At 48.5% G+C, this 13684-nt stretch overlaps 1 protein-coding gene and 1 long non-coding RNA gene across 5 annotated transcripts in view; one reads left to right on the top strand and one right to left on the bottom strand.

Annotated features, from left to right (window-relative positions):
- Nucleotides 1–5305, bottom strand: part of MTMR3 (myotubularin related protein 3) — a 74500-nt gene extending 69195 nt beyond the window's left edge. The window contains exons 1-2 of one of the 4 annotated variants that reach the window (XM_053959567.1): nucleotides 5190–5304; nucleotides 4554–4597 (exon numbers count right to left, since the gene is read on the bottom strand). The gene's annotated coding sequence lies outside the window, so the exon portion shown is untranslated. Of the gene's footprint in view, nucleotides 1–4553; nucleotides 4598–5189 lie in introns of all 4 variants that reach the window. The other 3 variants (XM_053959569.1, XM_053959566.1, XM_053959570.1) reach the window with 3 other exon arrangements.
- A 615-nt stretch (nucleotides 5306–5920) lies between these two features.
- Nucleotides 5921–7961, top strand: LOC128797206 (uncharacterized). The gene is made up of 2 exons (XR_008434047.1): nucleotides 5921–6147; nucleotides 6261–7961. It is a non-coding gene; the product is annotated as an uncharacterized LOC128797206 (long non-coding RNA).
- The last annotated feature ends 5723 nt before the right edge of the window (nucleotides 7962–13684 follow it).

Here is a 13684-nt window from a genome sequence, read left to right as displayed (position 1 = left end):
GTCCACTTGAAAAGCAAGTAGCAGAAATTACAGTGGAAAAAGTATTTTTCAATTCTTATCTCAGTAAGGGCTAAACCAAGCAGGAGCTGAGAGGTCAAATCTGGTATCTCTGCTAGAGATAGGCCCAGTAAAGAATAGCTTCAGTTCTGAAATTAACCCAAGGCGAGGTCACTCTGCAGATGATGCAGGAGTTTTTGGTACAAAATCAAAAGGAGGGGAGCACAGAACACACAGCTTGAGATCAATACACACAGGATGGAAGAAGACAGTTAAATATCAAAGTAACAGAATACAAGTCTTTCCCACACGGATATTCACTGCCTTCTACACCATGTTCTGGAAGCTCTGAGCCTCATGGCAGCCTTCCCTGTCCAGTCCCAGAAGTCCACGCATTTGAACATTCCCTGTTACAGCTCTCCTGAAGAACACAACCCAGGCAGGGGGGTGGTCTGTTCTGGCCACCCTTCAGAAAGTCCAGCTCTTCCCAAGTAGCCAGGGACTAACACCAAGTTTCTGATTTCATTCCAGCTTCAAGCTAATTCCACAGCTGACAGGGTAATTGTCCAAGCTAAGCTCATCTAGCACTAGTTGTAATGCTTCACCAGATACAGAATCAACTCTGAAGCTGACCCCCTGCATGCTGCAGAATCATCTGGTGAACAACCAATGCCACAGAAGACGGGGACTGCATCAGCTCCATCAGCACCTCGGATGAAGCTCTCTACAGCAAGCCCAGCCCCATTTCCACCGTGGTTTGTCAGTCCATCACAATGAACGCTGCAAACAGTCAGATGTGCTGAGCAAGGCAAAGGACAACTTGCTTTGCTTGTCACCTCCCAGGGCTCCTCCAAGCCTCAGTTTCTTTGATGTTCTGCCCTCCTTCAACTAACACCCAACTGCAAAAATGCATTTTGAAGTATTTACAATTCAGTATTTTGGTTCAATTTCTCTTTAAAAAGGGAGTTGGTACTGCTTAGGCTCTATCTGCTTGTGTTACTGAGGATACATTTCATTACTGGCATGAGTGGTTATGTACAACTGCCTGCCCCCAAGCCAGCCCACCAATGCTGCTTTTACAGCTCTTCACTGCATTCCTAATCAAGAGGAAAAATAATGGATTTACTACTCCAAAATCAACTTCAACTTCCACTGGAGTCTTGCTCAAGGTATTAACTTTTCAGAAATGGCAATAATTCAATACAGCAACTTGCATAAGTTCAGTTACAATATCACTGAACAAGGAACATCCAGCTTCAAGTCTTCTGAAATTCAGCTCCTCCAAGGAAGGCCAACAACAGCCTATTTAGGAAATCTTTTGCAGAGCCTGGGTTTTTTCCCCCCTTCTTATCAGAGTTTGGAAGAGTTCCACCATCACCATGATAGCTCACAATGTCATTAGCTGCCTCACTCATGCATATACACACACGAATTCAAAAAAAACTTCCAGATGGATCTTACCATGGTTACCTTGTTGCAACTATTTTCAGCATTAACACCCAGAGGAGGAACAGTGCCTCTGAAGGATCCAGTTGCCCCCAGGAAGCTCTACAGAGCACACATCCAGTTACCAGCTTAACCTACAGCCGCACTCATGTGTCAAAAGAACTGCTGCTTTCCAGACTTTACCTGAAGATTCCAAGTCTGAGGAGTTTCAGAAGACAGACCAAAGCCAGGCATCAGCAACTGTGTTTTAAGTGAAGCCTTTACAAACAGTGCTTCCTGCTGGACACCTGTGACTCCAGAAGCAGCTTTTCCATTTCAACCAACATTCCAGAAAGCCACCTGTTTGCCCTCCCTCCCTTCCTCCCCAGCTCACTTTGCATGGCTCTGCAGGCCCAAGCCTCACTTCCAGGTGCACACTGGTATTTCCTGAAGGAGAACAGAGCACCTGTGGCTCAGAGCAGCACAACCTGACACCTCATAACAGTGAATGTCAGAGATACCACTGCTTGCAACAAGATCATGCTGCATTTCTTCCCTGCTGCTACAGGCTGTTTCCTCCCTGTAGCTCTGAGCAGCAGGGATGGACTCGAGGCCTTCCTTAAGAGATGACACATTGCCCCTGGAAAACCTACAGCCAGTTGGGGGTCACCTCCCTGACACCACTGCCAGAAACTATCAAGCAGGTGAAGGGAAGAACAGGTCGGGGCTACTCATGCTCCAGTTTACCCTTCTGTGGTATCAAGTCCATTCTGTCGGTGCTTCTCAATTGCTCAAAGCAAAGGGACAAAGTTGGGGCTGTTTTGCTAAAGCTGGCCTCCAAATAAGGCCAGCTGACACCAAAGGAGGTTGTGGTTTGTGACCTCTGCCCATCCCACAAGCAGCTGACATGTTTGCAAGCCAATGCACACAGCAATCCTGCACCCGTTCAGGGCTAAGGCATCCAAGGTAGAAGCTGGAAAGCAGCAGGAGCTGAGGGCTCCAGCTCTTCGCTGGGCATAGTAAACAGTCCCAGTAAAATGTCAGTGTTTCAAATTGCCTCAATTGCCAATTCCTTCACTTTGAGGTCTTCACTTTGTCACCAACTTCACTTTGAGATCTTTCATGCAAACCACTCAGTCACCCTGAAATTTTGAAGCACCACAAAGAAAGAAATACTTGCCTTTTAACAATCCAGTTTTTCACAAGAATTACAGCACAAACTGAGCCCTAAGCATATCCCTAAAGTTTTCCTGACAGCACTGGGAAGTTATGGTACCAATATCTAGAAGAGGGCTGAAGTTACAAGATATGAAGCTCATTTCTCAGAGTTTAAAATTCACATGGGATCTCACAAGGCAGATCTTTACACCACCAGCTACTCCGGCTGGAGACAAATGCTGAACAGTTGCCTGTTATTTCTGGGGCAATTCAGTATCTAACAGGTTATTTTGAGAGAAACATGCCATTACTTTGATTCAGCCAGTGAAAGCTACTATGAAACACATACATGTTTAAGTATCTGGATGTTTCATTCTGGTTCGCAGGAATTGATAAGCACTAATTTGCCTGTTTGGAGTCACGTGCTCTGAAGACACCATCCATAGCAACTTGAAGAGTCCTACCCTGTTGTATCCAGTTACAATTCCCAGTAGGAAGCCACCAGAGCAGGAACAGCCTTCACAGCCCTTTGAGCTGTGCAGGCTGAACGATCTCAAACTCCACACTGGATGCCAAGCCAGTTCCTCCACAGAGACAACTCTTCTTCTCAGACTTGCCAGGCTCCTGCCCATTACTCCAGCAGCCCAAAGATCCCCTTCTCCTAAGTTACTCCTTTTTTCCAGGTTACTTGCCAGCAAAGCACTGCACAGCCACGTTCCTCCTACTCCTGCAAGCTGACAACATACTTCTCTCCATCATCCTAGCTTGCATGTAGGTGGAATGAGATCTGAGATAAAATATTGTATTCTCTATTTCAGAAGCCTGGGCAGGCTCCATTTCTGTCTCCTCCAGCTGCAGATGGCCATTTTTACGGAAAATAAATAAATAAAATGAAATGAGAGCTTATCAAGCTGACCTATTCCACTTTTGTGGCATCATTTGTGGGTTGCATGGCTTGTTCCTTGAGCAGGTTAACACTGATATTTTAGTAATTGCTAGTGCAGACAGTTCATGCAATAGCTACTAACAGTGCCCCAGACAGGCACCTATAGCACTGCCAGTGAGTGAATTCAGCTTGGCTCTCCATTTATCATTCCTATAACCTGAAGGGGGACAAGAGTACCTTTCAGTGCAAACACCCAGAGAAATATCACTGTTGGTGCACCTTTGCCCTTCCCCAAGCTCCAAAGCGGGCACAGAACTACTTGTCACTGAAGCACTTTAGAACCTCATGCCCCGCCTTCACTTATCTGCACAAAGTTTCAACACTTACAGCCCAGTATTTCCTGTGCTAGGAAAGAAAGCACCACTTCTATCTCCCAAGCCCACTGTAATCAGTAACAGCTGAAGCAAAGCAGGTATCAGATATCAGCCTCCTCCCCTCCAGTTTACAAGCACTCCTTCATAAAACTTCCTTCATCTCCATCAAAAAAGTTCATTTCCAAATACCACATGCTTTAGCAGCAGACAAAAGGCATCTCAGTTCTTTATCTGAAGCTCAGAGCATGACAGGTACTACAACAAACCTGTCATAGCTCCTTCCGTCACGCTGCCACCCCTTCCCAGTAGACTCACCTTTATAATATAAATAATATAAATATGCTTTTATATTCACCAGAAAGCCAAGCTGTGCTTCCACTCAGCACTACCTGACATGATTCACTGCCAAGTTCTTTTCTTCTAAAAGAATGCCTTATTGCACATGGCTACATCACACAAGAAAACAAACAGGTGAAGCACACAGAAAAGTGCCTATAAGACCTGAAGTCTGCAAGAGTTACAAGCTCACACCCAACCTTCCCACAGTAAGGGAAGTGTGCACAGAAAGGAAAGAAATCAGTTTCCTGTATAAAGTTGTGAAGAAACACCAGGTCTCATCTGCTGAACAAAAAAAACACTCTCTAAAAGAGCAAGAGCAGGAACAACCTCAATGCACAAACTTAAACTCCATGTTTGGGGTGCAAAGCACTTACCAGGGAAGGGCAACATCTGCTCATATCCCAGCAAAAGAACAGGACTGTTAAAAAGGAAGAGGCGTAATTAAAGCCCCAAAACCATATAAATAAAAAGCCTTAACAAGTCCCACTCATAAAAGGAACGGGAATTTCGGCCGCACGCACAAGGGCAGCTGAACACTGCTGACACCACAGCCCCAACGGCCGGAGCAGCCGAGCAGGGGCCGGCGGCTGCCAGCGGCATGGGACGATCCCCAGCCGGGCTCAGCGGGGACCGGTCACCCCAACGGGCCGGGCAGGGGGGCGGCAGCGTCGGGCGAGGCCCAGAGGCCACGGGCAGTAGAAGCCCCGCTGCCCCTGGGAGCCCACCCTGCCCCGGCCGCTCGAACCCGGCAGCGCAGGGCCCGGCCCCGGCCCACCCGGCATCGCCGCCCGCCCGGGGACGAGAGACCGCCGGCTCCTCCTCCTGCCGCTCGTGCCGAGCGGAGCGAAGCGGGGCCGAGGGCGCCGTGCCGGCCCCGCCGCCGCCCCTCACCCGCAGCCGAGGGGGCGTGTGCGGCCCTCAGTGACAGCGCGGCCGCGCTCCGCCAGGCCCCGGCGCGGCGAGCCAGCCCTCCCCGCTGCAGGACAAGGGGCACCCCGGCGAGTACTTACCGCTGGGCAGGGCATGGCGCGGAGCCCCCGCCCGTGCCGGGGCGCGGCGTCCTGCCGGGGCCGGGGTCGCTGCAGGCTCGGGGCCGCCGTCGCCGCCTCACGGACACAACAACATGGCGGCCGCGCGGCCTCCTCCCTCCCCCCCCCACAGGGGCGGGGCCGGGCGCGCGCCGCTCCCGCCCTCCGCCCTGAGGGGAGGGGAGGAAGGGGGGGCGGCCCCCGGCCCGCGCTGAGGGGACCGTGGGGTCACGGAACCAGGGAATCACGGAATCGCGGCGTCATCGAGGTTGGAAGAGCATCTACTGGTTTAAGAGCATCTACTGTTTTAAGAGCATCTACTGGTTTAAGATCGTCTCTTCCAACCGTCAGCCCAGCACCGCCACCGTAATCCCTAAACCACCCCACCACGTCACCCAGGGACAGATGCAGACGCCTCTTGAAGGCCCCGAGAGAGAGTGACTCCACCACCTCCCCGGGTAGCCCCTTCCGAGGTCTGACCGCCTGGACGGTGAAAAGTTTTTTCTAATCTGTAACGTCGCGGCCCCGCTCGCCTCAGCGCTCGCCGTGCCCTCAGGAGGCGGCTGCCATCCCTCGGCCCCTCAGAGGATGGAAGGCAGGGCCGACAGGGATGAGCAAGGGGCTGAGCATCTCCCTGAGGAGGAGACGCTGCCGGAGCCAGGCTTGGCTAGTCTGGAGAAGGGAAAACTCAGAGAGATCTCATCAATCCGTGCACATATCTCCAAGGAGTGTCAGAGGACAGTACCAGACTCTTTTCAGTGGTGCTCAGAGACAGAACAAGGAGCAATGGTCATAAACTAAAACACAAGAAATTCTACCTCAACATGAGGAAGAGCTATCCATTGAGCAGAGCACTGGACCAGCTGCCCAGGGAGGGCATGGAGACTCCCTCTCTGGAATAATCCAAACCCTGGACGCATTCCTGTGTCACCTGCTCAAGGTAACCATCTCCAGGGGATTGGACTGGGTGATCTCCAGAGGTGCCTCCCAGTCCCAGCTATTCTGTGGTTCTGTGATTCTATGAAGTCAACTTGCCCATTTTCCCCCTTTGAGGTCCATAAGCTTGGCACTGGCTGAGCGAGGCTGTGGAACAGGCAGGGTCTCAGCAGAGGTTCGACAGCCACCTCAGCCAATCCGTGAGTCAGGTAACAATGGAAGCGTGTGCTGAGAGGGGATGGGTATGTGTTCCCACACCTCACAGCATCCCCTGCCATCCATCCTCCCCGGGATCCTCAAAAATCCCTGGAGAAACACCCTGTTCCACTATAACCTGAGATTAGCTCAGTTGGTCAGGGCAGTGCCACTAACAGAAAGGCTGTGGGTTCAATCCTTGTAAGGGCCATTCATTTGAGGTTTGGACTTGATGATGCTCATGGGTCCCTTTGAACTCAGAATATTCTGTGATCTACAGAAGCCGTTCTGGTGTGCAAGGTCTTCTGGCTGACGTTTGCTGCGTTGCTTTGGTGACATTCAGCTCAGCTGTAGGAACATGTGTGGCCCCATGCCACCAGGCCACGCGCTGTCCAAGCCACCCTGCGCAGCCCGCGGCTCCTAAAGCATGAGGTAATGGGGAGCTGGGAGCCAGCATGAGGCAGGACTGCCAAAACCACATGGAAACTGAGAGACAAGTGATAAAGCAAAAGGCCTGTGAGCGTTAAGCTACAGAAAACACAGGAAAGCTGGAGAGCAGCAGCAGTGTTGGAGGTGGCAGGAACATTGCTGGTTCCAAAATGAAGCTCTAGCTAAGCCTTGTGCAATGGAGCTCCTTTCCAGCAGCAAGATTTATATCTGGGTTTTGTTGCAACTGTGATGGATCGTTAATGTTTTATTTTTATACATATCTTTAATTTACAATACCATATGTAGGTCAGGTTGTACTTTTGCGGGAGATTTCCACCTGCTTCTCATGTTTGCCTTGATCTGAAATGAAATGCTTGCAAGTAGCTATAAAATGCACTCCTAAATTATCCACAGGACTCTCCCTCTGAGTCCAAGGCTAGTCATGGTAACAGATGGACTTCAGTCTGTCATTAGGTCATGTCTAAGCTGGAAGGAGCATAAGTGTTCAGAAGGAACAATGCAAAATACAGAAGCCTGTGTCTTCACACTCAGATATGAGCCACGCAGTGAGCTGTGTTCTGGTTTGGCTCCCTTGGTCAGGGACAGCAAACATTTGAAAGGAAGTTAATCAGCCCCTCTGAAGGGATTTTTTCCAACAACAAGCCATCATCTAAATGCAAATGTGATCTGAATACCAATATGTACTTTCAGAGGAACTTTGGAAGAAATACAGGTAACTGAAAGGAAAAAACAGGATTCCTGGCCTGTTTACACCCAAAAGGAATGAAAATATGTAGAGCCAGTAGAGCTGTAGCTGAAAATGATGTGTGTTGACAGCATCAGCAAGCAAAATATGAATTTTGAGAAGTCCCTGTTAAATGTTGCCTTTTGCAGTGTGCCTGGAGGGAGATCAAATGCGACCTACTTTGGGAAGCTGGATCCTGGAAACCTGGGGCTCCTGTACAGCAGAACCTGCTGGGTGCTCCTTCTGGTCCTTAAAGAGGGGGAAATCCTGCAGTGCCATCCCTGTGACAGGAAAAGCTGGCACTTCCAGCTGCTTGTTATATTTGTACATTTTCTCTTTACCAATCTGGTCACACACAGTGCACGGAGACATTCTATGTGTTGTGTCCCAAACCTCTTTTTATCTTGTGTTCCAGTCTATTTTTTAATACATTGCTCAGTGTTAAATGACTTTTGCTTCTATTTTCCATGATGATCAGGGCAAAGGATTAGAATTATTTTATGGAAATGGAAATTACTGGACCCAAAGGGAGAGCAAGGCCTGTGAGAACCTGACACACAGCTCAGGGAACGAGGTGTTCCCAAACCCAGAGTCCTGAAGGACCTGGAGTGTATCCTCACTCATCCAGTACAGGGATTTTAATCTGGGAGGTGGAGGGTGGTAATGAATAATGAAGGACCTCCTGAAGCACTGTCTGGTTTTAAACTGGAGGAAGTAAAGCAATCCAGCCATTTAGACACCTGTTAGTGTGACTACAAGAGCATTAGAAGCTTAAAATTTAAAATAAAAAGGAAAAAGTTGGGGACAGGCAGGTAAGTTTAAAAATGTAAAATAAAAATGTGATGTGTCTTTACACATACATACAGATTGATTGCTTTTAACTAAGATTAACTAAGATTATACCCTTGATAATTGTTTCCTAGACACAGATATATAATAGATGTATTAATTTATTCAGTAAATTAATAGAAAGCAGGTCCATAAAAAAAGGATAGCTAGGTGGAAAAGGTAGGGAAGTCACCTCAAACATGCACCAGCTGTGGCTGCACCAAGGGAATTTGTGGGATTACAAAGGGAAGAGTGGGCAGAAAGTGCCTGGATTCCCATGTTCCCCCCAGGTAACCTCACCTCCCTGGATCCCAGGACTACAGCCTGGCGCGTGTGTACTTTTGCTCTTGCACAATATTTTTCAGACAGGCCTTGGAACAAAAGGTAGGAGGGAGCTGATGGCATTTGCTGATGGCACAAAGCTGGGAGGCACTGGCCGTGCAGCAGGAATAGCTGTATTGCTGGAAGAGCAGGATAACATGGAGTGCTGGCACACTGGAAATGGGCTGAAATTTAATAGTGGAAAGTACAAGGTCATGCCCTTGGGAATTGCTAACAAGAATCTCTGCCGCAAGCTGGGAGCTCATCAGTTGGAAATGACAGAAGAAGGGAAAAATCTGGGTGTATTTGTTGATCTCGAGATGACGACAAACTCCCAGTCTGAAGTAGACCTGACAATAAGCACACACATGGAGGTATTTCCAGGAGAAGGGGAATGTTAATGCCGTTATAGAAGCCTCAACTGCAACCTTCTCTGGAATTATGCATGCAGCTCTGGTCACTTTTAATCAGGGGACACAAACTTAAAATGTGACTGGAAAGTAATTATAGCCTAATCCTGATTTTTTCTTATACAAGGATCTTGAGATAAATAAAAACCTGAATGCTGAGAAAAGATACAGTTGTTCTTTGTGAAACTTAGGGAGTAAACACAGCAGTAAACACATCTCCCTTAAGAGCAAGGGTGATGTTCCTGTATGAGAAAACAAGTATCCGATGGCCATGAGAAGTCTGGGCTGAAACATGAGAACATCAGAGCTTCCAGCAGCTCAGATCCTGAGGCTCTGGGTCATCCTTCCCAGAGCTCCTCTTCCCTGATGCCGTTGCCACCAACAGCTGACCCTAAAAGCCCAGTGAGTCCTGTCCAAACTCTTTTTACCATTTGAGGCACAGCCATGGAGTTACCAACTGGCTTCTTATGGAAAAAAAAAGAGGTGCCTGGTGTGGGAAGATATTCCTTGGGCTGCAGTTGCAGGCCAAATGTCACTTGAGCGATTGGCTGTGTTAAAATCTGCACATGGTGGTGGTGAGGTGAGAGCATCCTGTCCTGGGTCACCCTACTCTGGTCCCTCAGATCACCTTTCCAGAGGCTGCTCTCATGCCCATCCTGTACAAGAGCTGCAATCCTGGAGCCATCCCATCTGAAACAGGGAGAAACAGCAAAACCAAAGGTGTGCCAGGTCCTTTCCTGCTCCTGGTACCACCCAGGGCCCTTTAATACACTTCCCTCCTGTGGCCCCAGCAGCCACCTCAGCGTTTACAGGCTGTTTCTGTTATGATGAAAACTGATGGCAGGGTTAGATATGTCTTTAAAAAACAGCACACCAAGTCCTGGTTCAGTAAGAACAGTCAGACCATGAAACACAGGGCAGTTTGCTTTCTCAGGGCTCCAAACTGGCTCCCTTGGTCAGTTTTTTACCCAAAACCAGCTCTTCTCATCCCATCTCTCCTATTTTGTTTTCATCTTTTATTCTATTTAAGTGTTTCACTCATTTTACTCTCCTGGCTTTTTGATGAATGCCTGAGAAGAATGCTGACCCTGACCACAGTATTTACACTGTGTGTAGGTGTTTCCATTCTTCCTGCTCCCACCCAAGAAGTGCTGTTTCATTGTTCATTCAATTCAAGTGGCAGGAGGTGACATTGGGGTCAGTACAACGTGAGGGCCACCCCTGATTCAAATGTGCCAGGAGAGAGTCACTGCCAGTCATCCTGATGGGACCCCAAAACAGATGCTCTGACTCATTCCCTTGCAAAGTAGATGAATAATTTGAAAATAATGAGATTTTTATTACATACATATCATTTTGGTCAGAACATTTTGCAAGAGCCTCATTTTAGGATTTTTTTTTTTGTCTTGTAATAACCTCATTTTACAAGATGTGCCATTAGCGACGCTTCGCTGCAGGGAAGCAGCATGCCTTGGCTGCCCATCAAGATGATTATCACAGGACTACTCAAACAGGAACATTTGGGGGACTCAGAACTTCAAATTCAGTGGAACAGAGACAACGTTTTTGAGCAAACACTGGAAATGGCTTTGGGGACTGTGTTTCCAGGTAGGAGCACAGCTGGCTGAGCCTGGCTCTGCAAGGATGCCACCTGGAAGTCAAAACTGAAGCCATCGGTACTGAGGATGTGCCAGGAGTTCAGTGTGGGCAGAATGTGCAGAAATCTTAGTTTATGGTTGCTTATATTATTTTTTTAATAGACTAATAATCCATATGATATTATTAGATTAATATGGCTTTGTGTTAAACTCATCATTTTCTCCTATGGATCCAGGCTGGGAGAGTTGGGTCTGTTCAGCTGGGAGAGGAGAAGGCTCCAGGGAGAGCTCAGAGCCCCTTGCAGGGCCTAAAGAGGCTCCAGAAAAGCTGGAGAGGTACTTGGGACAAGGGATGGAGGGACAGGACACAGGGAATGGTTTCCCAACTGCCAGAGGGCAGGGATGGATGGGATATTGGGAAGGAATTGTTCCCTGGCAGGGTGGGCAGGCCCTGGCACAGGGTGCCCAGAGCAGCTGTGGCTGCCCCTGGATCCCTGGCAGTGCCCAAGGCCAGGCTGGATGGGTGTGGTTTGGAGCAGCCTGGGACAGTGGAAGTTGTTCCTGCACATGGCAGGGAGTGGGACTGGAGCAAACCTTAAGATCCCTTCCCACTCAAACATTGTTTGCTTTGTGACCTAAAAAGTAAAAGGTTGAAAGTATTTTCTGCTGAACCTGTCTTTTCTCTGGAAAAGCAAACTGGCACAACTCTAACCTGTGTCATGTGCTGTGTTGCTATAACAAAGCTGCCTGAAAAAAAAATGCTTTTCATAATAAATCATATCTATTTTCCTTAATAAGCACTTAACCACCTTCCTCCTGAGGTTGGATAATTAGAGAAAGAGCAGGCAAAGAGAGGGCAAGAAGCTGTTGAATCGGAGGAGCTGCTTGAAGTACCATTAGAAGATGATATTATTTCAGCTGAATATCTTCAGTGATAATTCCTTCCTGTAGACACAACCTGGTAACTTGCTCAGAGCTGTGCCTGCTGGGAATTCCCACCCACAGGAACTTGCTCCATTAAAACCCCAAAGTTGAGCAGGTCTTGGTTCCTCTGGCCAGGCGGACGCTGTAGCTGCAGCCTCCTGGAGCAATGGGAACTGGCGTTCCTGCCCCTGCACCGCTGCAGTGCCACCAGCGGGTCAATTAAGAAGCATCTTGGGTCACCTCTGCTGACTTTCATTAGTGACTGAAATAAAAATTATCCTACAATAAGACTTTAAGCTAAGAATAAACTTAGAGGAGATTAATTGGAGACTGATTGAAAATTGAAGACATAGTTAATAAATTACTGTGGGATCCATCAGGTCAACAGCTTAACACTGACACCTTTGACTCTGTGGCTGTCAAGGACGTGCTGTGGAAGCTGTCATTGTCATTGAGGGGCTCCAGCATGACCAGGGAAGGGAACGGAGCTGGGAAGGGGCTGAAGCACCAGGAGAGGCTGAGGGAGCTGGAAAGGGGCTCAGCCTGGAGAAAAGGAGGCTCAGGAGGGACCCTGTGGCTCTGCACAACTCCTGACAGGAGGGGACAGCCGGGGGGGTCGGGCTCTGCTCCCAGGGAACAGGGACAGGAGGAGAGGGAACGGCCTCAGGCTGGGCCAGGGAGGGCCAGGATTGATATTGAGAAAATTTCTTCATTAAAGGGTTGTAAAGCCCTGGACCAAGCTGCCCAGGGCAGTGGTGGGGTTCCCATCTCTGGAAGTGTTCAGAAAATGCATGGGTGTGCACTTAGTGGCTGGTCTAGTTGCCAAGGTGATAATTGGTCAGACTTGAAGGGCTTTTCCAATCTACATGATTCTGTGATTCTGTGATTCCAAGATTTGTAACTTCCATTAGTCCTTGATAAGTTAATGCATATATCATTAAGATAGAATTTAAAAAAAAAGGAAAAAGTAGAGCTGAATTGAAATATTGCAAAGCCCAGGGTTATCCTGATTCATGCCTATTACTGTAATTGCATTTCAGCTGCTTTGAACATTTAATGGCCAATTTCTACAACTTTGCAATTTAGTACTGCAGGTCTCTTTTTTTTTGATTACACTGACATTTTCCTCAGCCATTTTATTACTCTTTCATTTTATTCTATTTTTAAAGTATGTTTAAGAGTCCTGGTCCTTCAGGGTTCCCTGGCCCCTCTGACCTCTGTGTGAGCAGCATTAAAACCTCTTTGGTGTTCCTTGGAGAAGTGGGGGGGGGGGAAACAGGGGCCTCACCTGGTTTGGGTGTGGGCTGAGACTCCTGTGTGAGTAGGAGAACAGCTCCCTTTGGGCCTGCACAACAGCAAAGCAGATCCTCTCCCCAGCCCCAGGCTGTCATTTGGGACTTTGAGGAGGGATTTGAGCAAAGCCAGAAGCCGTGGAAGCCTTGGTGCTGTTTGGGAAGGTGGACTGCACTGTCCATGACAGCCCAGCAAGGAAAACACACTGACCTCCAGCAGCACATCTCTGGGGTTGCTCCAGCCTTTCCATTCTCCTCCTGGTGCTTTTTGTGCAGCTCAAAATGAAAAAGCTGCTTTTGTGTCTTGTCATCCTCTGAGCGGGGAGTGGCCTCCTCACACAGCCGGAGTCAGGAGGGGAAGCTGGGTAGCTGTCACAGCACCGGGACAGTGCTGCCAGAACAGGGCACTTGTCCCAGGCCTTGACTTGTGACATCTGATCATCCTCACCCTTACATTCAGTGCTGAACAACTTCCTCCCGGCCATGGATCACACCGGGGAAGGAGCCTTTCAATAAAAGCTCATTTTCCAAAGCTTGTTTTGTGGAGAAATTCTCCTTTTCCACATCTGAGCTGAAGTCGGCTTGCCCTGTACCTTCAGATGGCTCTGGACTGAAGCTTGAAAAATGCATTTTCGGCAGAACCAGCAGCCAGCTGACTTTAATGCCTTGTCTTATCTGTGCAAGACAGGTTGGCAGTTTCCCTGCACACTGAGATCAGAAAGCTGTGATTTCCATTAAGATTTCAGATTTAACTTTTACCGTCGTGAAGTCTTGAAGGTCTCTAGCATGTTGTCACAGG

Source organism: Vidua chalybeata, chromosome 18 (assembly GCF_026979565.1).
Source record: "Vidua chalybeata isolate OUT-0048 chromosome 18, bVidCha1 merged haplotype, whole genome shotgun sequence".
NCBI lineage: Eukaryota > Metazoa > Chordata > Aves > Passeriformes > Viduidae > Vidua > Vidua chalybeata.
The sequence above is the reverse complement of the archived record's forward strand: the minus strand, read 5'-3'. Positions and strand labels throughout refer to the sequence as shown.